Raw genomic sequence first — 23,015 nt, 5'->3', positions numbered from 1 at the left:
CCTAAGGATGGGGAATCCAAATGCTGCATGGCAGGAACAAGTCCCTCATTTTAAATGCTTTTTTAAAAAGTATGTGAGGAGTGACAAAAGGTTTTCTGCTGCACAGCACGAAACAATACTTGCTGTACTCATAACTATGTGGTGGCTTCCACTGTTGCGGTGCCAAGTTTATCTATTTTAAGAGCAGCAGACATACATTTCCAACAAAATGGGTCGGGGGAGAAACAGGAAAATCATTCATCACAGTATTAGGGAGCAGACTAAATAAAGCTGAAGAAAATGGCACCCATACTAGTGGGAGTTTCAACAGCTTCCACAGATGCTGAAGGTGGAAGCAACGGTAGGTACTGTAAGTCAAGAAAAGAAGCCTAAATAACTCTTCCTTCCAGTCTTAACAGTTTAACCTGTTCCACTCATATAATAGCCACCAACAGCGAACAGATGATTCCAATATTTTAAGCAAGTAATACTTAAATATTGGCCTTCAGCCAAAGATCTGTTAAGTTACTTTCAAAGTTCTATGAATTACAGTAACCCTTCTTCTTTCTCCAATGTGTGTCCATGTGCACTTTATCATTCTTCCACCCTTTTTTCTTCCCATGCTTTTTCTCTGATGCCCGTTTTTCCTCCTCTCTGGCCTTTTCTTCACTGTTTGGGAGCACTTCTTCCAGCCAGTGCTTGATTTTCAGCAAAGGAGGTATTATAATTTATGTATATATGTGTGCACACCAAATGCTGAATTCAAGAGAATCTTATTAAGTGATGAAAAAAGTTGCATTTTTGACTTCCTCAGGGTCACGTCAAGTCTGGTGTCATTTCATATTCTCTAACATTAAAGGTTTGGCATTGAAAATATCAAGGCTCAGTTCAGGCACAAATGAAAGATCCATTTCTAGCTCTCCTTTCAGCCTTGGGGCGTGTATGCTGCACACGGGCACACACATGAGCAAGCCTTGCCTTCTACCTCCCTAGCCTTCTGTTTTGAAACTTTTGAGACTTGTTAGGTTGCTGTGTCCTCGTTCACAAATCAAAACAGTTCTGCAACTGGGAATGGGAAGACCTTCTGCGAACCCAGATTTTTTTGTGGATAATTGGACTGCTTAGCCCATAATTACCCAAAATTCTGTCAAATACCTAACTGTAGATACTGATTCCACTTTCTACCTTACATGTAGCAGTTACAGCTTTAGTTCTGCTACTTAATGTCTATTTTACAACATTTCTGCACTAACTGCTTTGCTAATCATAAAATGTGATGTCCTTGACCAGGGAACATAGAAATCAGCCTGTTACTTACATCAGGGGACTATGTTCCTATAAAATTGGAAGTGTGCTTTTATTCTGCATTAATGCATAGTTGTCCCTTTTGTTTCTCTATTTAATCTCCAACTCAGCAATTTACACTATAACTTCCAACCTTTCTGTTTTGCTTAACCAAACTTCAAATGCTATCAAATATTTTTGTGAGTACCATGACGATCTGGTAGTTTTACTATCTGTTGGAGTGAAAGACCGAGTGTTCAAAGTTGTCTTACAATCATTTCTGGCCTTTTTACTGGGTAGATTTCTTTTTTAAAAATGTGTCCAGGAATGAAAGAACAGAGAGGATGTACATAAGGGAAACTGTGATTTGATTCCAGAACAAAGCAGTCATTTATGTGCTTATAGTTATGTTTTATATATACTGCACATCTTTAGTTTTTAATGTGTTTCAATTCCAGCATCAACTATTTCATGCATTCATTCCTCTAAAAAATTCAGATAAATAAAATCAGATTTCTAATGTGAAACTGCAACTGTGCAATAAAATTAAACGTATTAGCAATATTTGATTCCTATTCAATCTTTTTGTTCAGAGCTAAACTCACAAAACTGATGCATACAGAATGTCCTGAGAGATTAAATCAACTTTAGCTCAGGTGTATTCATTGCTCTCCTATTACAAGCATCAGGAAACTCAGAGGAGGATCTAACAACAATGTTCCAGGTTGGCATGGCTGGAATGCAGATTGTGGAAATTTCTGCACAAAAACGAAGTCTTTGTTTTCTGCCATCTTTGCATTCTTGAGTAGTTACCTGGCAAAGAAAGTTAACCCTGCCACAACAAATGGGATGTTGGTGTTCAGAGATGTCTACTATGATATATTTGCAAGATACCTTAGGGATAAAATCACTTTTCTGACCTGGATTCCACAGCTGAGGCAAGTCCAAATGAGATACCTGATATCCTATCAGAACCAGTTTCCATTCTGGAGACTTGAGGAGGATACTTGAAACTTGATATCTGACTACACGTTCTCTTGACCACAGTTCTTCATGGCTAATTTGATCAAGCTAGAAGAGACTGATTGGACAGATCTGGAGTATGGTAAATGAAATTCTGTAGTAACGATGGGGGGTAATAGATATATAGAAAGAGACAAGAAGTCACTCTGAACTTTTTAACTACCTGGCAGTCACTGTCTTAAATAAAGTACTCAAGAAGGTAGTGCTGAAAAGCTTCAGGTGCTTTTGGAAGAAACTGATTATCTAAACCCAATTCAACCTGATGAATGGCTTCTACAAGAGACAGGGTAAGTGTCATTTTATTAAGTCATCTTAATCTTCCAGGAGCTTTTGGTATTGTCAATTATTATATTATTTTAGGTTGGCTGGGAGTTATTGGGAGTCATTGTACTCCTAACTGCACTGCTATATTCAAAGGAAAGCAATGGATAACAATAACATAGAAACAAACAAAGAAAGGAATGCAAATAGTTCTCCTTGCCCTTTGTTTGTTTGTTTAACAAATTTTTATGGAAGCGCATCTACCAAAAGGAACTTGGGTAGTGAATAAAAATTAAAATATAATACAATTATCAGAAACCATTAAAGCAAAAAAGACATTATTGAGGCTTCAATAAAATTCACACCCGTAGGTCAAACACAGCATGCCAGCTCCATTAACATTCTGGCCCCAGTGCCTGAGGGAAAAGCCAGGACTTCACTGCTGTCCTGAAAGTCAGTAGGGTTGGGGCAATTTCTGTCTCCAGGGGGAGGCTATTTCATAAGGCAGGTGGCATGACAGAGAAGGCAAACTTCCAAGGTCCTATCAGATGACACTGTTTCATTGAGGGGACCTGGAGATCTAGTGGGATGGGCAAATACCTTTGGACAGTTCTGCAGGTAACCTGGCTCCTTGCCATGTAGGACTTTAAAGGTGACAACCAGCATTTTGAACTGCACCTGGAAGCCTACTGGGAGCCAATACAGCTCATGCAGCAACAATGCTACTACTTGTGCCTCTTCATTCTGGACTGGATGAAGCTTCCAAACACTTTTCAAGGGCAGTTCCATGTACAGTATGTTGCAATAATCCAGTTGGGAGGTGATTAAGGCATGAGTGACTATGAGCAGTGCCTTCTGATCTAGGAAGGGGAACAATTGGCATACAAGATGTATTTTGTGCAAAGGTTCTCCTGGCCACAGCTGCCACCTGCTCTTCAAGCAGGAGGTATGAGTCCAAGATGACCCCCAGATTGCATACTAACTCTGATAGGGGAAGTATAACCCTAGCTAGTTAAAGATGGCAAATCGTTTTAGAGGTCCTAAAACCTATAGCCACTTACTCTAGTCAGGATTGAACTCAAGACAATTTTTCCCCATCGAGATCCATCCACTACGAAAGCACCTCAACAGCATCACTTTGACAGTCCAAGGCAGAAATGCACAATTGAGTGTTACCAGCATACTGATGATACTTGACCCTATGCTAATGGATAATCTTGCCTAGCGGTTTCAGGTAGAAGTTAAATAACAGTGGGAAGGGAGTCAAGCCCTGCAGCACCCTGCAAAACAGAGGCCTAGGGCTAGACCTCCTTCACCCCACTGTAATATCAACTCGAACCAGCCTTGGAAGTAGGAGGAGAACCACTGAAGAACCATGCCTCCCACTGCCAACTCCAGAAGAATACCAATCATACTGAGAGCTGCTGAGAGATCAAGGAGGAACAAGATGGATACACTCCTCCCATCTCAAGCCCACTGAAGGTCATTTACAAGCATGATCAATGCTGTCTTGGTACTACTGTATATCCCAGCCCAAACCCTGACAGTACTGGGTCCAGATAATCAGCTTCCTTCAGAGCCCTTTGAAGCAATAGACCTACCACCTTCTCAAAAACCTTCTCCCCAAAAGGATGGTTGCAGACTGGAAGAAAGTTGTCTAATACCGCTAAGTCCAGTTATGACTTCTTGAGTTATGTAGTAATGCAGTTATTAAACAGCAGACCTCAGTGTAGAGAACCTTTGCTATGGGTGAAGAGTCTGTCTCTTGCTTCTTGGAAGAAGCATCAGGCACTGTGCTTTATGACCAGGTGGCTTTTGATTAAGGACTGTTGCCTAGGTAGGGCAGGCCTCCCACATTCCTAATGGAGTTGGAGAATGGCACTATGTCAAGTGCTTTTCTTTTGAAAGGAAAATAAAGTGCACATCTGGGGTCAGGTATAATAAAGTATTTCCACACATTACAAAGCTGTCATTTTGTTCCCCCCTCAGGGCATGGAACAAAAACTTATGAGCAGGGTGGAAATAAAGCTGAGGCTTCAGAAATTTCAAGGGGCTGTTGATTTCTCAAAGGAAACAGAATAATGAATCATATCTAACTGTTTTTGATTAGTAAGGAAAACATCCTTTCTCAGGCACAGCCAGTTCACCGTGGTTCATCTGCTTGGGATTCATCTTAATGGCATACTTTAACGGCACAATTCATATCTTTCATTTACATCTACCTTTTTTGTAACATATACTCCAATGTCCCAGATGTCCAATCATAACTCTGAATAGATTAGTAAAGGAATCATTCAAGCCTCCTTTAAATAACTGTTTCTGTCTCCAGCCTAATCCTGCACTTGACAAACTATTTTATACTAGCCATGCTATTACATACCTTATGTATGCTCTCTTATGAATAGAAAGATAAAATAAATTGGCTTGCTTAGGTTGTATTCCTTCTACGTCCATAATTATTTTTTAAATAGATATACATAAATGAATACATATTTTGCCTTTTGGTATGCAGATAGGAGGAAATGTCATGGGCCAAAGCACTGTACCAGTATCTCAGAAAGCATCAGTAATTTGAAACATGCACATAGAGGGCCCTGTAAAATCTATACAGGCAATACATTCTTAAACAATACAAAAATGAAATTATCTAGCTGTGATTTAAAATGTGACACACTCAGCAAATGTTACATTTCAAAAGTTTTTTCAAAATATTTAATAGCAAATGCCTATGGCAGCAATCTTAACAGAATCAGCTTCATATAAGACTGTATCCCTTTGATTACACAAGCTTTGAGAAAGATCTCCTTGCGTCCTTTTTCTGAGCAGAATAAAGCTTCGCTTCAATCTCCAACTCAGTGTGTTTTTTTGGCATTTAGCACACCAGGATCGAACCCATATTTGGGCTGGAACAACAACAGGGCATAAATTTCAGAATGCCTTAAAGCACTAGTTTCACCCTCCATTCTCCAGAGACAGTAGCCTAGCTCTATTTACCATGGATCCAGACAGACTTACTTCTCCATAGATCTGGAGAAGTACCTTCTTCTTTTGGAACTGGGTCTTTTTCTGGTGACTTCTGGGGGCTAGATCCCTCACCTTGATTTTCTGGTGTCTCTTTTCCAGCAATTTCTCTCTTACCTTCCCCAAACTCTTGCTTTGTCACCTATCATGATAATGCTTTTTAAACAGAAAGTGTAATGCTGGGGAAATTTTCTTTTGGTTTTGCTTGGGCCAAACTTTCTTCTTCCTGCCTCCTTTCTTGAGGCTAAGATTCCAAAATGACTGATCTTTTACTCTCTGTAGCCAAAAGGCCTTTGGGTCATCCCCTATTCCAGTCTATATACTATCAAGAATGTTCTACTTGGGAAGCAAAGGTGTTGATTCCCTGTCTGATAGATACTGTATTGGTTTCCTGGGTTGAGGTAGCGGGCTATGGGGGCTAGTCTGCTTGGACTACATGCAGCAGATTCTTGGGTGAATGATGGCTTGTCCATTCACTACACCTACTTTGGTGCCCCTCTCCAATTTTCAGAATGGTTATGGTCTTCACTGAGTTTTAATTTGTTAAAAATTGTATCTTATTATTTTTCTTAAAAATTTACCAGTTAATTTCTGTAGCTGCCTAGTAAGTGTATGTGGCAATGGAGACATATTTTTTCTTGACATCTATAAGATGTTGTATGAAATAAATCCAAACATGCTTGGATAGAGGTAATTTACACCCATAATTTTGTTTTCACTACTAAGAATGTTATGCTGTATGCCACCCAGAGTCACACTGTTTGAATTGGTCAGCCTTTTATCTGTCCCCTGGACCCAAGCCACCAATGGGAAACTTAGACTATGTTATATTCCTTTACATCATACATTCCCTCCTCCCCAAACAAAACCATCTACTAGCCTTCTCTGCATCACCAAATTAGGAAATACAAAATCTCATGGCAGCATAACTTTCTCTTGTTCATCAGAATTGACACCTTTCAGAGTTAATCCCTAAAAATACAGGGCTAGAAAGCAATGCTTAGGAATTAAACAGCCTACTCAAACGTGTTTTATACTGCTACACCATGCAAAATGTCATTAGATGTATCACTTCCAAAGCCAATCATTAAAGGGACTGAAACTGATGTTACTGCAGAGCTCTGAATCTCAACTAGTCTGGTGGCATGAAGCCAAGTCCTGATTCTCCTTCTATAATGCTACTAAGAGAGGAAAGTAGCAAATCTAGAACTGGAATGGATTATAAACAAGGCTGAAGTGGAAAATGCAATATGAAATGCTGCTTATAGCTAAATAGCTCCATTGTTTGACCATTTGCTTTGCTTTTTCTGTACCTCTTCCTGTACAGAAAAGCACTACAATATCCACTTTGAGATGCCGTGACAGGAACCATAGTTTTGTATAAAGGCATTATGATACTGGCTGGTTTTTTGTTGATTCTTTATTCAAAGATCCCCAGCATGGAATCTGTCTTTTTCAAAACAACTATGTTAACAACATTTTCATTTCATTTACCCATCACAGCCTCAAGATCATTTTCCTGCTTAGTCACGGCCAGTTCAGTGCCTATTAACATGTGTGTTAGGTTAGGATTTTTGGCCTCAATCTGTTATCATCCATGAGTGGTGTACAGCTGTACATTGTTTGATCACTTCTACTCTCAACTCCCTCCAACAGTGAGAGCAACTAAACTCATCTGAAGCTCACTAGGGAGCCACTGAAGATCATATCTGAATGGGGATTCCAGATTTATTGCTCTGTTAACAAACTACTGTGTGAAGCCAGACTTCATTCTTGATTTAACTTCCTAGCTAGAAGTCCCAGTAATGCTAAACAATCTCTACATGGGAATTACTTTAGCTCTTCCTGCTGGCAGGAAACGCCAAGCAGCAGTAACTGCATAATGTGTCCCAGCAAGTTACTCCTGAATGATGTAATCAGAATTCTGTTTTCAGGCAAAGGTGGACTAAATGTCCATTCTGATAATACAAAAATGTTTATTCAGTCAGCTGGGACCATTTGGTCCCTAGGTTGTTTGTTCTGTTTTTTTCCTAAAGTTTCTAGGACCATAGACAAGGCAATAATCTAGGCCAGGATTTCTCAACCAGGGTTCCATGGAACTCTAAGGTTCCACGAGAGGTCACAGGGAATTTATTTAGAACAATTATTCAAAAAATTGTTTCAAATTTGGGCAAATTCGCATTAAAGAGGTAAAGTTCCATTCTTTATTTTTAGTTTAAGAACACCATTAGTGCATATAGACAGGCCTACACACGAAACAAATACAATAATTTTGTAACTTCTGGCCTATATTTGAGCCTGAATGTGCAGGGGTTCCCCGAGGCCTGAAAAATATTTCAGGGGTCCCTCAAGGATCAAAAAGCCTGAGAAAGGCTGACATGCTGCAGATCAATGACTAGACTGTGCAAATGAAGAACTTTGCGTTTTAAATATAGCAGTATGTTCTTGCTATTGCAACTGTGGCCTTATAATTCCTTCTTTTCAAAATTCAAATCCACAAAATCTCCCTTAAAAATCAGGTGAGTGTTAAGACTTCAAATTCTTCTCCATCTTGGATGCATCATACTAGAAAATGAGAGGATTCCACTGTCTTCCACAGATTTTCAATACTTTTTATTGTTGCAGCAGAAGGAAGAAAGGGACATCCCTCTTCTCACTTTCCCAGTGCCTGATGCTGCTACAGAGGGAGTTAGACACTAGGAGAATTTGGAAATATAGTTTTTTCCCCCTTTCAAAAAGATTATTCCCAGTGGGAGGGAGAATGGTTTGTCTTATTTTTATCATCCTTCATTAAGTAGCGTAGCCTTTTATTCTCCCAGAAAATTGACAAACAGTAGAAAAATCATCTTCATAATATAGTATCTTGTGAATCAAAAATTTTTAAAACTCAAATTCAACCCTCTAACCTAAGATACAGAATCTGTCATTTTCTGCATGTTGCTAAGCCACTGTTTAACATCAGCCATGTCGCAGGGACTGCTGAGAGGGGTATTCAACAACATCTGGAGAGCTTCAATTCTCCTTCCCTATATAATTTTATCATTCCCTCAAGTGAACAATCTGGCTTTATTTCCTGGAGCTGAAGAGGAAGATGAGATGCTTTTTATGATTCACTACTTGATATCCAATATTCCAATATTTCTCAATTATTACAACTGCAGCATCACGATGACCTATTTTTAGCAGGTATCATGCTTATACTATGACACAGGATTTAACACCAAGCATTTAAATAGGCATATTGAAAGCACTGTTGCCCACATTATTAAGGAACTTGCCATGCAGCCATCTGAGAAGCAATGAACTTTATATTCTAATCTCAGAGTAATGAAAATTTAAATGAACTTCTAGTTTCAGCACGTAGCATATGTAAAATGGTCATCTCTCTACATGAAATATTTTATATTGAGCTTTTGGCATAATAGAGAAGATAATGCTTCAGTGTTTCCATCCCACAATCAGTCTCAATTTCCCAGAAAATTCAGCTTGGATATACCAGCCAGTATCAGTAAATACTAGCTCAAGAATTTTAAAAATAAAACCTAGCTTTCTGTAAAAGGGAAAAGCAGTAAACCTGGGAAGATTCTCTAGCTTTGAGCCTGAGCAGCTGATATGTACTTGAATTTGATAGTAAAAGTGTCTTAATAGTTGTTAAAACTTTATTGTACATACAAGCCTTGAAGAGAAAGAGTTTTATCCTTAATTACAAGATCCTTAAGAGGTTTTTGGAACATGTTTGCTAAGTAAATAAATCATACGGCTTGCATTGCAAGAGAAATTCACTTTTCTTCTACCAACATCTTCCCTTTTTTTCTAACCCCATGTTCTTCTTCTATTGTACTATTGCCAAGATTGCTATGCTAGCCTTTACAATTCATTATATTATAGAAAGCAGTACTTTCAGTATCCACAAAAGCTATGCTTTATTGAGCAGTTACACAGAGGAGGGGGAAACAAAAAATATTTATCATTTTGCTATTTCCTACTATGTGAGTCTTTGCCAAATACCAATTCTGAAAAATGGCAGAGGTATTAATTTGAGGCAATTTTGTTTCTGGTTTCTTTTATACCAGACTAAAGCAGCAGTCAAATGGTATTAACAACAACCTGAACAATCCTAATTTATAGACCTAATTTGAAAATAGTAGGTCAAATAAGGATCCTGAATGGCTTTCCAAGTTATGATAGGATTATCATCTTGGTCTTTTAAACATATATAATTGACAAATAATTTGCTACCATATAGATGGGGAAATTAGGAATATATGAAAGTTAGACCTAAGAATATAATTGAAAAAAACTATGGAAATTGTGCAAGAGTAGCATTTGTTAGAATAAAACAAAATTGGTAAAGGAAGTTTCAGTGAGGACATCAGTCTGAAAGAAAGGGTGATCATTTCAAAACTGAGAGGCTTGTATCCCCTATAGACTTTTTGCATGAAACAGAAAAAAATGAACTTATGATTTATGGTTTTGATGATTAGAAAAATATATAATAGAAAAAAGATAGATTTTTTCTTTGTAACCATAGAGTAAGAGGTAAATTTTTATTTGTACTTATAACTGCTGTAAAGAAAATCAGAAGCTACTTCTTTCTATTTCTTTTCTTTCCTCTTTTTGCACTTTTGCTTCTTCTTTGCTTTTTTCCTTCCTTTCCTTTTCTTTCCTTTATATTAGTTCTTGTGAGTTTTTATCTTTGTTTCAAAATAAAAATATATATACTAAAAAATTTGTGAGGCTTGTTATGACAAGAGTTCTCTTCACAATTGCTATAATATATTTATAGTACTTTGAAACAAATGGGCTAAATCTTAATTACTGCACTCTTAATCAAATTTAATGTACCTGACTTTGTTCAAGAAAACAACAAATAGTATAAGGAGGAAGGTAGAAGAATTGAAGAGGAGGCTAAGAAATTGATGAAGAGGGATGGAGTGTTTAAAAAACTCCAAGCAAAAGGATGATGTTCAGATAACCATAGTATTTCTGAAGCTAGAGATATCTTTCAGATAAACCAGAAGTGAAAACAAAGATTTAAAGCTGACAACCCAAGATTATATCTTTAGACATTTTACTGAATCTCTAATAAGGGATCCAATTGTAATAAGAATCAACCTGATCTTTTAAAAGATAGAGATCTGACTCTAAACAAAAAAGTTAGAGAACCTTCAGGCAGAAGAAATTGTTGTTATTATTATAATTATTATATCAATTTATATAGCAGCCCATCACATAATTGCAACTCTGGGTGGTGCACACAGGATTAAAACCAAACAAAAATGAAGCCAACAATAATGAATAATGAAATAATAGTGACCAAGGACAAACCCAACTCAAATCAGAAAAAACATAAAATCACAACAATGGGCTCATCTAACCACTAGACCCCATACCCAGGGAAACATCCAAGTCTTCAAGGATTTATGAAATGCTAGGAGGGTCAGGATTTATGAAATGCTAGCAGGGTCAGGTTCCCTTGAAACTCAGAGGATATGGTGTTTCAGACAGGCACTGTAACAGAGAAGGCATATTTCCTGGGTCCTGCCAGATAGCACTGTTTAATAGATGGGACTCAGAGCATGGCCGCCATGTTGGATCTAGTGAGAAGGGCAGAAACAATCAGTGAGAGGCAGCTGTGCAAATAACCTGGTCCAGTGCCTTGAAAGGTTTTATATGTGACAAACAGCACCTTGAATTGCAACCAGAAGCCTAGTCAGTATACCTCATGGGGCAGCAGTGTAATAGTGGTGTACTGAGCTGTGCCTATAGCTGTCTGTACTCTGCATTCTGGACCAACTGTAGCTTCTGTGTGAGTTCAAGGGCAGTCCCATGTTGAGTTCATTGCAGTAATCCACTCCAGAGCTGACCAAAACATGAGTAACTGTGAGCAATGCCTCCTAATCCAAAAAGGGTGCATGTGCACAAAATAGATTTGTGCTGGTTAGACTTCATAAATCATAGTAAAAGAGAAAGAGTAGATCAAGTACAAAGCAAGCAAAAATGATGAGACCAAAAAAAGCAACAACAACAACAAAAAGGATTTTACACAATTTTACACATATAGTCTCAAATGGATGAAGTTGCAAAATTAGAATATATACCCAAATAGGCAGCTTCTATATGAAGAAAGCTGTATAATACATATATGTAATCTAATCATTTGCAAAAGTTTTAAATAAAGTATAACAGAGGAAAATAGTAAGTATCTGGTCTAGTGGTTAAGGTGCTAGCCTAGAAACCAGGAGACTGAGAGGTCTAGTCCCGCCTTAGGCATGAAAGCCGGCTGGGTGACCTTGGGCCAGTCCCTCTCTCTCAGCCCAAGAGCCAATCAGGCATGATATGAGAGTTCTAGTCCCACCTTAGGCATGAAAGCCGGCTGGGTGACCTTGGGCCAGTCCCTCTCTCTCAGCCCAAGAGCCAATCAGGCATGATATGAGAGTTCTAGTCCTGCCTTAGGCATGAAAGCCGGCTGGGTGACCTTGGGCCAGTCCCTCTCTCTCAGCCCAAGAGCCAATCAGGCATGATATGAGAGTTCTAGTCCCGCCTTAGGCATGAAAGCCGGCTGGGTGACCTTGGGCCAGTCCCTCTCTCTCAGCCCAAGAGCCAATCAGGCATGATATGAGAGTTCTAGTCCCGCCTTAGGCATGAAAGCCGGCTGGGTGACCTTGGGCCAGTCCCTCTCTCTCAGCCCAAGAGCCAATCAGGCATGATATGAGAATTCTAGTCCCGCCTTAGGCATGAAAGCCGGCTGGGTGACCTTGGGCCAGTCCCTCTCTCTCAGCCCAGCTCACCTCACAGGGTGGTTGTTGTGTGGAAAACAGGAGGAGGAAGGAGTATTAGATATGTTCGCTGCCTTGAGCTATTTATAAAAATAATAAAGGCAGGATAATAAATAAGTAAGTAAGTAAGTAAGTAAGTAAGTAAGTAAGTAACTCTTTCTATGATAGCTTAGAATATCAAATGAAATAGGAGAAGTTCTCCATGGGGACAGATTCTGCAGAAGCTGAAGAGGATTAGTCTGGTACTCTGGAGACTAAGGCAAAGGTCAGCAGTTATCAAATAAACAAGTAAATTGTTCTAGAGTTTATTATTGATATACTGGAACAAAACCCACATTTGAACAATGGCAAAAGAGATAAAATTAAGTTCTTATAATAGGAAGTTTGCAAAATTAAAGTTTGCACATTGAAGATAAAAATTCAGAATTCCCTTGCACTGATTATTTTTGTAATACTTGACTTTGATCAACACTTAGACCTGAAAATCTGTGAACAGTTGGCTCTTATTAAAATATTTTATATATTTTTATTTTGTTTTAGAAAAACAAAAAGGCAACTGAATGTAGAAGTTTTACCTAGGACATTGGTAATTTAAGAACTCAACAGAACTAAATTGTTCATATTCCCAAAAGGTCCTGCTGGCTATAAAAGGAAGACTGAAGAGAGAACTACACTAAACTGTCTTTTTAGGACTTCCTGACAAATAGCAACTTACAGAATGGGAACAGTCATTATCTCTCTCTCTCACACACACACTCACACACACAGACACACACACACACTCACACAGGAACACACACAAAGATGGAAACTAGGACTATGTCTAGTTCCAAAAGAACGTAATAAATATATTAAAGGGGAATATTTCTCACTGTCCAGTATATATTCAGTGAAATGGCTGATGTATTTTTTTTTTTAATCAGGTGTGTTTTCAGGATTTTAATCGGTTGAAGATAAAAAGCAGCTTAAGACAATGTAGCTTCAACAAGCAGTTTGGGAGATACTACTTCCTCAGACTTCTGCTTGGCCTAAAATCTAGTTCCAAAGCATTCCATAGGATTCTTGTAACAAATATTTTAAAAAATGGTTTTCATTAATAGTGTTACATTACAGGTTATCTTGGTACCAAATAAAATTAAATAGGTTACAGGAAACTGGAAGAGACCAGGCAGCGGGACTGAAAGTTAACAAGTAAAATACACATTCAGAGTAAAAGAAATCACTACCTTAATGGAAATAATATCTGAAGATATAGTTCAAATTAATCTAAACAGATTTACAGCATTCTCAAACATACCACTCCTTATGAGTCAAGAAAGGATGGCAATTCAAGTAGCAATGTATTGAAAACCTGTCAGAGTACATTAATAGCTTTTAAATTCTCATTAAAAATGCTCAGTTCATCTGGGATGCCAACATAAACAAGCTCTTTTCTAAGTTAAAGAGGTTAATTGAAACAAGTCCAATTCTCAGATATTTTGACAACAAAAGACCTATCGTTATATATAGGAGAACTTCTCAGGCCAAAACTGACTCCAAGCTCTGGTAACTACAACTAGATGATTTTTCTGTATCTTCAGAAACCTTTTTTTTAGTTATAATTGTACAACTGGAAACAGTAAAACAAACCTGAAAAAGGGCCTGGTGATAATATGCACTCTTCAAGGGCAGCTTACAAGATCACTGATGCTAATGAACTGGACTTAAATATTATGTATGCCAATGAGATACAACAAATTTTCCCAGTTTTAGAGATGAATCAAAACTGTGTTTCCTTGATGTTTTCTGAAGGAACATTAGGAATGGACTAGCACTGAGATTTGGAGAGTGAAAGTATAGAAAACAAGCCCCAGGCAAGAACGTAAATATTTGTTCTTAAAGTTTTCTACAGTTATGTGTACTAGGCCAGTTACCATGTCTCAACCTAATCTGCTCACAGAATAAAATAGGGAAGACCAAATTGTGTACGTTACTCTGAGCTGTTTGAAAGAAAGTTAGGCAGATGTAATAAATAATAAAACCAGTATTTGTTGCTTTAAGTTAAGAAAACATAAAGAATCAGATTTACTCTGTTCTTCACTTTAACTATTAAACCAGACATGAAATCCTGACACTGATGGATAACATGTTTCTTTTTTTCTCTATAACTTCAAAACAGCAACACATTTTGCATACATGCCAAATGCAAAACAAGACAGTCAAATTTGTATAAGAAATCTAGTCAAATAGCTAGAGTCTTCAATAGTATTTTGCATATCAGAAAAAAAATTAGCATCCTAATTCCCCAATGTATTATCTGAGTAGTAGAAATATGCTAATACAACATTCAGATTTACGAAAAAGTAATATAGTAGCTAAATTTAAATACTGTCATTATTTATTTGTCATACACACTGGCTCTGACTCTCATTTGTCACTCTTTGTTCACTAAAATGATGCCAAAGCAAATTGAAGTTATATAAATACCATTAAAGTGTTCCAAAAAACTAGATGTAGAAAAATAATAAAATATTTAAGAAGACGATACCAGAATGATGCTGAAGGCACTGAGTTGCCAAAAGTGCTATCTTCATGACATCAATTTTGTACTCTACAGCAACTTTAGGATGTCCTTGTCAGGCAATGTTGGCAAGCTTTACCTCCTTCCTCAACTTATCATACTGCTTCTGATCATCAAATCCCCTTATTAAATCACCTGGGAATGATGTATAAAGTATCCTATGGCCACATTCCACTGGAATTAAAAAACAGTTATTAAGTATCTATAATTTATTTTAGATCTTCAATTTTAGCGTTTGCATAGTACCTGTACATGACACGGAATTTCATCCAGGTGAATGAACGGGGCAATAGAAACCTGCCATTTCTCCTTTGTGGCCAGGATACAAATTAAAACACTGCTGGAGGAGGGAAATGTTTCCCTCTGCCCCTAGCACAGGAACAAAACAGACTGCTGCAGAAGGATCAGGGCTCACTATCCTTCCTGCTATCTCCCAGAAGGCTAGTAATTTTTGTGGATTTGTTTACAAAGCTGTTTCAGCATGTAATTTGTCCAAACAAAAACATAAGAGGTGATTAACGAAGTGTAGCATGCCAATTCTTTCCTAAACTTTAAAGACTGCCTGGAATAGGTTGGTTAGAGTATTAATTTGCCCCCAGAGATCTTTCCTCCATCCCTTTCAAGGGCTGGCCTTCTGTATGCCTTAATTATCCAGCTAAAAGAGCAAGAAATACATCCCTGGAGGGAAATCAGATGTCATGAAATCTTCAAGGAGAGCAACTGATGGACACTCTAGAACCAGAAGGATAAATGCTTTAGAAGAGCAAATGGACAATCTTCTCATCTCACCCCCATATTTTTACTATCCTTTGCGGGGTTTGCAAGTGTATATCTCACCATGGCCTTTTTCAATAATATGCTCCTCACCTTTGCTGGTTTTCTACATGGACAAGATACTGTACAATGAAAGCTGCATTGAGCAATTATGATTTCAATGCCCAGGAGAACTATAGATGCCAGAAACAAAGGGAAAGCTACATTTCAACTGATTTATAGGTTATAGTTCTCAACACACTGTAGACATAATTTGCAGTCCTGATGCATAATGACATTAAAAAAATTGTAAACAGAATGTTTGCTTCCTGCACTAGCCAATAAAGAAGAGGGAGCTGTAATTTAGTTTTACCTGTGATTTATTCATAGTACTGCATTAATAACACAAACATCCTAAAAACTTTTAGATAGATTTCATTGTAAATACCCTCAGCATACACACAAACATACATTTCAAATGACTGGATGCTTTTGACAGAAATCACAACTACTTTCTTCTGAAAAGAATCTCATATCTTCAGCTTCTGCCCACCATATTAGCAACTACACCAAGAGACTTTGGCCAGTAGCAGACATTACACAGATGCATGGCTGTTAAAAACAGCAGTCTTTTGTCTCTTCTCTTCTCCTCTTCTCTCTCCCTAGGAAATATTTAATAATTCAAGAATTGACACAAACTCACAAATCAATGCTGCAAATTTCTGGCCCTGTTTTGTTTCATTGGCTGCCACTTTAGGCAGCCAACAAATACACAACATAGCAATGTAATGGCACAGGGTTTATCAAGCAAAAAAAAGGAGGAGATGAAGTTTTCAGCAGTAACCGTTTAGACATTTCTTATAATTTTTGGCTCCAACTCAAGTTGAACAATGTGAAATACTGAAAGCAATATAGCTTAGCTTTGCTGTCTCAATGTGGCTGATTAAATGCCAGAGATAAAGCCAAAGCTAGCCTCAGGCAAACGATGTAGAGGGGTAATATATTGGAAAATAGAACTGTGCACTCTAGTCTGACTGCCTTTCAGACTCAAAGTTAGGCTATACCCTCAGGTAAAGAAAAATATGTCCAATACCAGAGTTGAACTAAGATTCACCGTGTGGTCCAGTAATCTGTGAAGTACACTATCTTGTCATTTGCCTTAGATGGCAAAATATCTTAAGGCTGCAATAAATATAGGCAATTGCTATCATCTGCCTTGCTCTTATTAACCCTCTAACTGAGGCAGATGATAGCAATTGCTCAACTCTATTTTCTACCACAATCCAATCAAAATGCTCAATAATTATGTTGCTTTGTTGCTCAGGAAGTCAAGTTCAACTTCCATATTTTTAAAAATCTATTCCCAATACCTTCAACAAATGACCTCTTTTCCTCCACTATCCTTGAAATCCCTCTTTTTTTAAATCAAGGCATTATTAAAATAGCAGACCAGTGGTAATGGAGATGAATGATCAAGACTTACTCAAACCTTCTTTCTGCACTTTTTGGAGAATTAGGAGCAATCCTAATTAATTTCTTTCCACTTGAGGTTAGATTTTACTTTATAGCAAAATTAGTAAAAACAAACAAATTTGTCCTGTAAATTTTGCAGCTACCTGTACTGTGTATATACCTATTAGTTAGTAGAATGCAGGCAACTCTCTAAATTACAGGTCCTAGCTCCCACCAGGAGCATGCTTTAGGTAAAACTGAGTGTTGGTTGTGCTTGTGGCATACTGGACAAAATGTGCAAATACTAACTGGCAATGCCCTTAGCATTAGCAGGGAATGCTGCATATTGTGCAGACATGGCTAAGTTTGGTCACCTGTTAGCATTTTCTTTAAAAATTGATTGATCAAAGCCATGATGGAAGGCAGAAGTCAATATCTACAGACCCATCTGGTGACAGCCATGGCATATGGGAGACTGAGACTTGGAACCTAAGAGGAGTAAATGGTAAATATTGTGAATTAATGGAGGAAACGAAGGGGAAAAATGGTATGTCATTTGTCTGAAAAACTAGGAGAAAGGGGAATGATATAATAGATATGAATGAAGGTGGTCTGATCTTGTGGAGTGGAGCAGACGAATACGTGCAGGGAAGTGAATGAAAAGGCTCAATTATGTATGAAGGGGCTAAAAGGTATACATGTAATAAAATATGAACTGGTGTCATCTAAGTTATTGTGGTACATACGAAAGTAGGAATTGATAGGGTGGTGATAATTGCATGTTATACTCCAGTACACTGTAATCATGGAAGAATCAGATACGAGTTTGAAGAAATAATTTGCAACATACTGAATGGATGCAAACCAGGGTAGGAAAAAGATACTCTGCTAGGTGACATGAATGGATAAATAAGATGAGGGAATACAGTAAAAGTGATTGAGCCAGACAGGTAGTCCTCACTTAGCAACTACAATTGGGACCAGCAACTTGGTCGCTAAGTGCTGTAGTCACTAAGCAGAAAATCAGGTGACCACAACAGGCTTACAACCCTACTTCACCTTCAGATGGTAAGTGAAGCGCCCCGGTTGCTAAGCGAAAAATCATGTTACTGCAACTTACGGTTTTACTTCCGCTTTCTCTATTAACTACGCTTGTTGCAAGACAGTTGCAAAGTGCCCAAATGGTGATCACGTGATTGCAGGAAACTGCAGCGGTCGTAAATGTGAGAATTGGTCACAAGCTGTTTTTTACACTGTTGTAACCTCAAACAGTAGCTAAATGAGGCAGTCAGTAAGGGAGGACTACCTATATCAGCCTGAAGAATGTAAAATGACCATATGTTTATAATAAAGTTTCATATTTTAAAAAAGATTAAAAGATTCAGAGAAAATGCAAAGCAGTTTTGATGGAAATAAAAACAAGTTTGGGAAGTGGGCTAAGCAAGGTGCCTCCAGCAGAGTGAATGGAATTAAAAATAAGACTTATGAAACTAGCTAAGTTGAAACTGAAATGAGGGAATGCTGGAAAGAATATTTTAGAAATTTCAATAGAAATAACAGTGGCATGTAAAGGAATAGATGTCAGAGGTTGTGAAGAGACTACGAAAGGAAAGGAAAGGAAAGGAAAGGAAAGGAAAGGAAAGGAAAGGAGAGGAGAGGAGAGGAGAGGAGAGGAGAGGAGAGGAAAAAGGAAAAGGAAAAGGAAAAGGAAAAGGAAAAGGAAAGGGAGAGGAGACAAAAATGGCAAGAGATAATGGGCAAGTCACTTGACAATTTAGCTCATAACCAGCAACTTAGCCCAGATGGGAAAAAACCTGGGGAGAAGCATTTCAAATCAATCAGAGACACTGCCTTGCCAGTGAGGGTGGGATTTTGCTCTTACAGTTTCCAAGATTCTGTATTTACCCCAGACTTGCACTAAAGATACCTTAGTGAATTCTGTGTAGTTCTTGCTTCCTTGATTTTGCCCAGCTAGATGTTGCTTGATAGTAGAACTGAAACAAATGCTGTACAAATGTTAGGGTCCAAGAAGAAATTGAATGAGAATGTTGAAAAATAGTAAGGCTGCAGGTGCACATGATGTAGAATGGATGTGTAGCATGGTTAGATGATTTGCCTAAGATTGCTCCAAAGACTACACTTGTACATCTCTCCTTGAGAGTTGGTAGAATGCTGCATTGTTTCCTGATAAAAAGGGAAAAGTAACAAGAATCAATGCATTGCTTTGTTAAACTTCCCTGCTTGGCAGAGTTCTGATTAAATGTACATGAAGTGTAATGTGGCTTGAATCCAGGCAAAGGGTGTGCAGAACACATTTGCTCTTCAGCAGGTCACTGAGAAATGTATGAATGTAGGAAAGGAAGCTTAATGTATATTTGTTGATCTAGAGGAAGTGTACGCTTAAGTTAACACACTTGAATTATGGAATGCTTTGCACAAATACGGAACTGAAGGTTGTCTGCTGAATCTAAGAATGGTATATGTTAGAAACGAATCTTACATGAGAACAAATGCTTAGGAAATGATTCAACACTGAGTAGAGTGTAAGACAAGGATGTATGGTGTCCATGTGTGTTTAACATGTACAGGGAATGCTTAGGATGATGCTGAAGTGTGTTGATGGGGGATGTGAATGTATGTATACTTTTCTATGCAGATGATGTTTTCTGATTGACAGACTCTGAATGCAGTGAATATTAGATAGACTGTATGATGTATCAAGGAATACAGATCTGAAAATTAATGTATTAAAATGAAGGTAGCTATGTTTAACAATGAAAAAGAACCATTTGAGTTATACATAATAGTGAAAAACTAGAGCAAGCAGATGAATTTGTGTACTTTAGTAGAATGTTTAATGAAGATGGGAAAATGGATGGAAAAATGTTAAGTTGTACAAATGCTGGGAGAAAGATAGTGGGTAGTATGTGGACTGTTGTAAGGAATGAACACTGAACAAAAGCAAAAATGGCTGTGTTTAAGACCATGCTTCGGTCCACACTGCTATTTGAAAGTAATAGCTGGGTATGTCAGATAAGACATAAAAGTAAACTGAATGCAATAGGAATAGGGCATTCAGGGACTTCCATAGGGGTGGGGCAGGAGGAAATTGAAAAAAATACAAGATGGCAGCCACAACTGCACAATTAAAGGCATACATTTTTTACATGCACACAATGCATTATATACATGTGAAAAAGAGTGGGCTTCAATCACATGGTTGCAGCTGCCATCTTGCCTTTTTTTTCTCCCCACCACATATCCCTGGGGGTGCTTAGGAAGTTTGCATGGTAAAACAAGGAGAGAAGGGATCAATAATGAAAGCAAGACATGAAAAGAAGTATGAAAGAGGTATTTTGAAGTGCTGTGGCCATACACAAGAGAATGAGGATCAGATTGCAAAACATCTATATGAAGGAAGGCTAACTAGGACAGAGGATCACGAAAGTTGTAGCTGAATGATGATGAGAGTCTGAAAAAAGAGTGGGATGAAAAAAGACAGTATATGAAACTGTATGAAACAGTGTGTAGACTTGGAGGAAGCAAGGACAGTTTGCAAGAACAGAAAGATATGATGAAGTATATTGAATTGTTACGTATAATCATTCTACCTGACTCACTTTCTTATCTCAGGCCTTTAATTTTTATGGCTTAGTATTTCTTACTCTTTTCTGTACTGGGTAAAGTTGCTTAGCCTGAAATGGAATAGCACAATCAAACTGTATGTATCAATGTCACCTCACAAGTTATACCATGTAAATTTAGATTACACACAATTAAACTGCTACTTCGGTATTCATCCCAAGAACAATAGCTAAGTTACCCATTCTCATAGAAAAATTCTTTTAATTTTGGTTCATGTTTATTTTTAAAAAGAACTTTCAATACCGATGCTGAACATATAAAAAGTCTATTTTATTCAACTATATTTGTACTTGTATTTAATTTGATACTTTACAAGTCTTGATATAATGACTGCAATAAATACATTTAAATATACCTATCTATCTTATTCGAGCCTGGCAGAAGTATAACTTGCCCTCAACCTTTTTCCAAGCAAAACAGGATTTTTTTCCTGCACTTAATATAATTTAAAAAGTTTTACTTGGAAATGCATTTTTCTCTTTACAATACATATGACAAAACACAAACCCATTTTTATTGTTCCCTATTTTTTTCTTTTTCAGCAAAGGATTGTTACCTTGTCATGGTGCTGGAGCTTGAGCACCTCAGTGATGCCATGAGCTAAACCATGAAGGGCTACCCAAAATGGGAAGGTCATGACAGAGAGGTCAGACTAAATGCGATCCCTGGGGAAGGTAATGGCAACCCACCCCAGTATTTTTGCCCTGAAAACTAAATGGATCAGTACAACCAGAGATATGTCGGTATACCATCGGAAGATGAGACCCCCAGGTCGGAAGATGGTCAAAATGCTACTGGGGAGGAACAGAGGATGAGTCCAACTAGCCCCAGACGTGATGACGCAGCTAGCTCAAAGCCGAAAGGATGGCTAGCGGCCGACGGTGCTGGTGGTGAACGGCGAATCCGATGTTCTAAGGATCAACACACCATTGGAACCTGGAATGTAAGATCTATGAGCCAGGGCAAATTGGATGTGGTTATTGGTGAGATGTCAAGATTAAAGATAGACATTCTGGGCGTCAGTGAACTGAAATGGACTGGAATGGGCCACTTCACATCAAGTGACCACCAGATCTACTACTGTGGACAAGAGGACCACAAAAGAAATGGAGTAGCCTTCATAATTAATAGTAAAGTGGCTAAAGCAGTGCTTGGATACAATCCAAAAAACGATAGAATGATCTCAATTCGAATTCAGGGCAAGCCATCTAGCATCACAGTGACCCAAATATATGCCCCAACCACAGATGCTGAAGTAGATCAGTTCTATGAGGATCTGCAGCACCTACTGGACAATACGCCTAAAAGAGACGTTCTCATCACAGGAGACTGGAATGCTAAGGTGGGCAGTCAGATGACACCTGGAATTACAGGTAAGAATGGCCTGGGAGAAAAAAACGAAGCAGGACATAGGCTGATACAATTTTGCCAAGACAACTCACTCTGCATAACAAACATTCTCTTCCAACAACTAAGAGACGGCTTTATACATGGACTTCACCAGATGGAGAACATCGAAATCAGATTGACTACATCCTTTGCAGCCAAAGGTGGCGGACATCTGTACAGTTGGTAAAAACAAGACCTGGAGCTGACTGTAGTTCAGATCACGAACTTCTTCTTGCACAATTTCTTATTGCAGACTAAAGAGATTAGGGAAGACCCACAGATCAGCTAGATATGAGCTCACTAATATTCCTAAGGAATATGCAGTGGAGGTGAAGAATCGATTTAAGGGACTGGACTTAGTAGATAGGGTCCTGGAAGAACTCTGGACAGAAGTTCGCAACATTGTTCAGGAGGCGGCAACAAAATACATCCCAAAGAAAGAGAAAATCAAGAAGGCAAAATGGCTGTCTGCTGAGACACTAGAAGTAGCCCAAGAAAGAAGGAAAGCAAAAGGCAACAGTGATAGGGGGAGATATGCCCAATTAAATGCAAAATTCCAGAGGTTAGCCAGAAGAGACAAGGAATTATTTTTAAACAAGCAATGCGTGGAAGTGGAAGAAGACAACAGAATAGGAAGGACAAGACACCTCTTCCAGAACATTAGAAACATTGGAGGTAAATTCCAGGCCAAAATGGGTATGATCAAAAACAAAGATGGTAAGAATCTAGCAGAAGAAGAAAAGATCAAGAAAAGGTGGCAAGAATATACAGAAGACCTGTATAGGAAGGATAACAACATCGGGGACAGCTTTGACAGTGTGGTCAGGGAGCTATAGCCAGACATCCTGAAGAGTGAAGTTGAATGGGCC

The 23,015-nt window shown here is 38.2% G+C and overlaps 1 protein-coding gene across 3 annotated transcripts in view; it reads right to left on the bottom strand.

The window, feature by feature from the left end:
- The window catches only part of RPTOR (regulatory associated protein of MTOR complex 1), a 420,855-nt gene that overhangs the window by 202,381 nt on the left and 195,459 nt on the right, over nucleotides 1-23,015 (bottom strand). The window lies entirely within an intron of this gene.

The sequence above is a fragment of the Candoia aspera genome, chromosome 2, assembly GCF_035149785.1.
Source record: "Candoia aspera isolate rCanAsp1 chromosome 2, rCanAsp1.hap2, whole genome shotgun sequence".
Lineage (NCBI taxonomy): Eukaryota > Metazoa > Chordata > Lepidosauria > Squamata > Boidae > Candoia > Candoia aspera.
The sequence above is the reverse complement of the archived record's forward strand: the minus strand, read 5'-3'. Positions and strand labels throughout refer to the sequence as shown.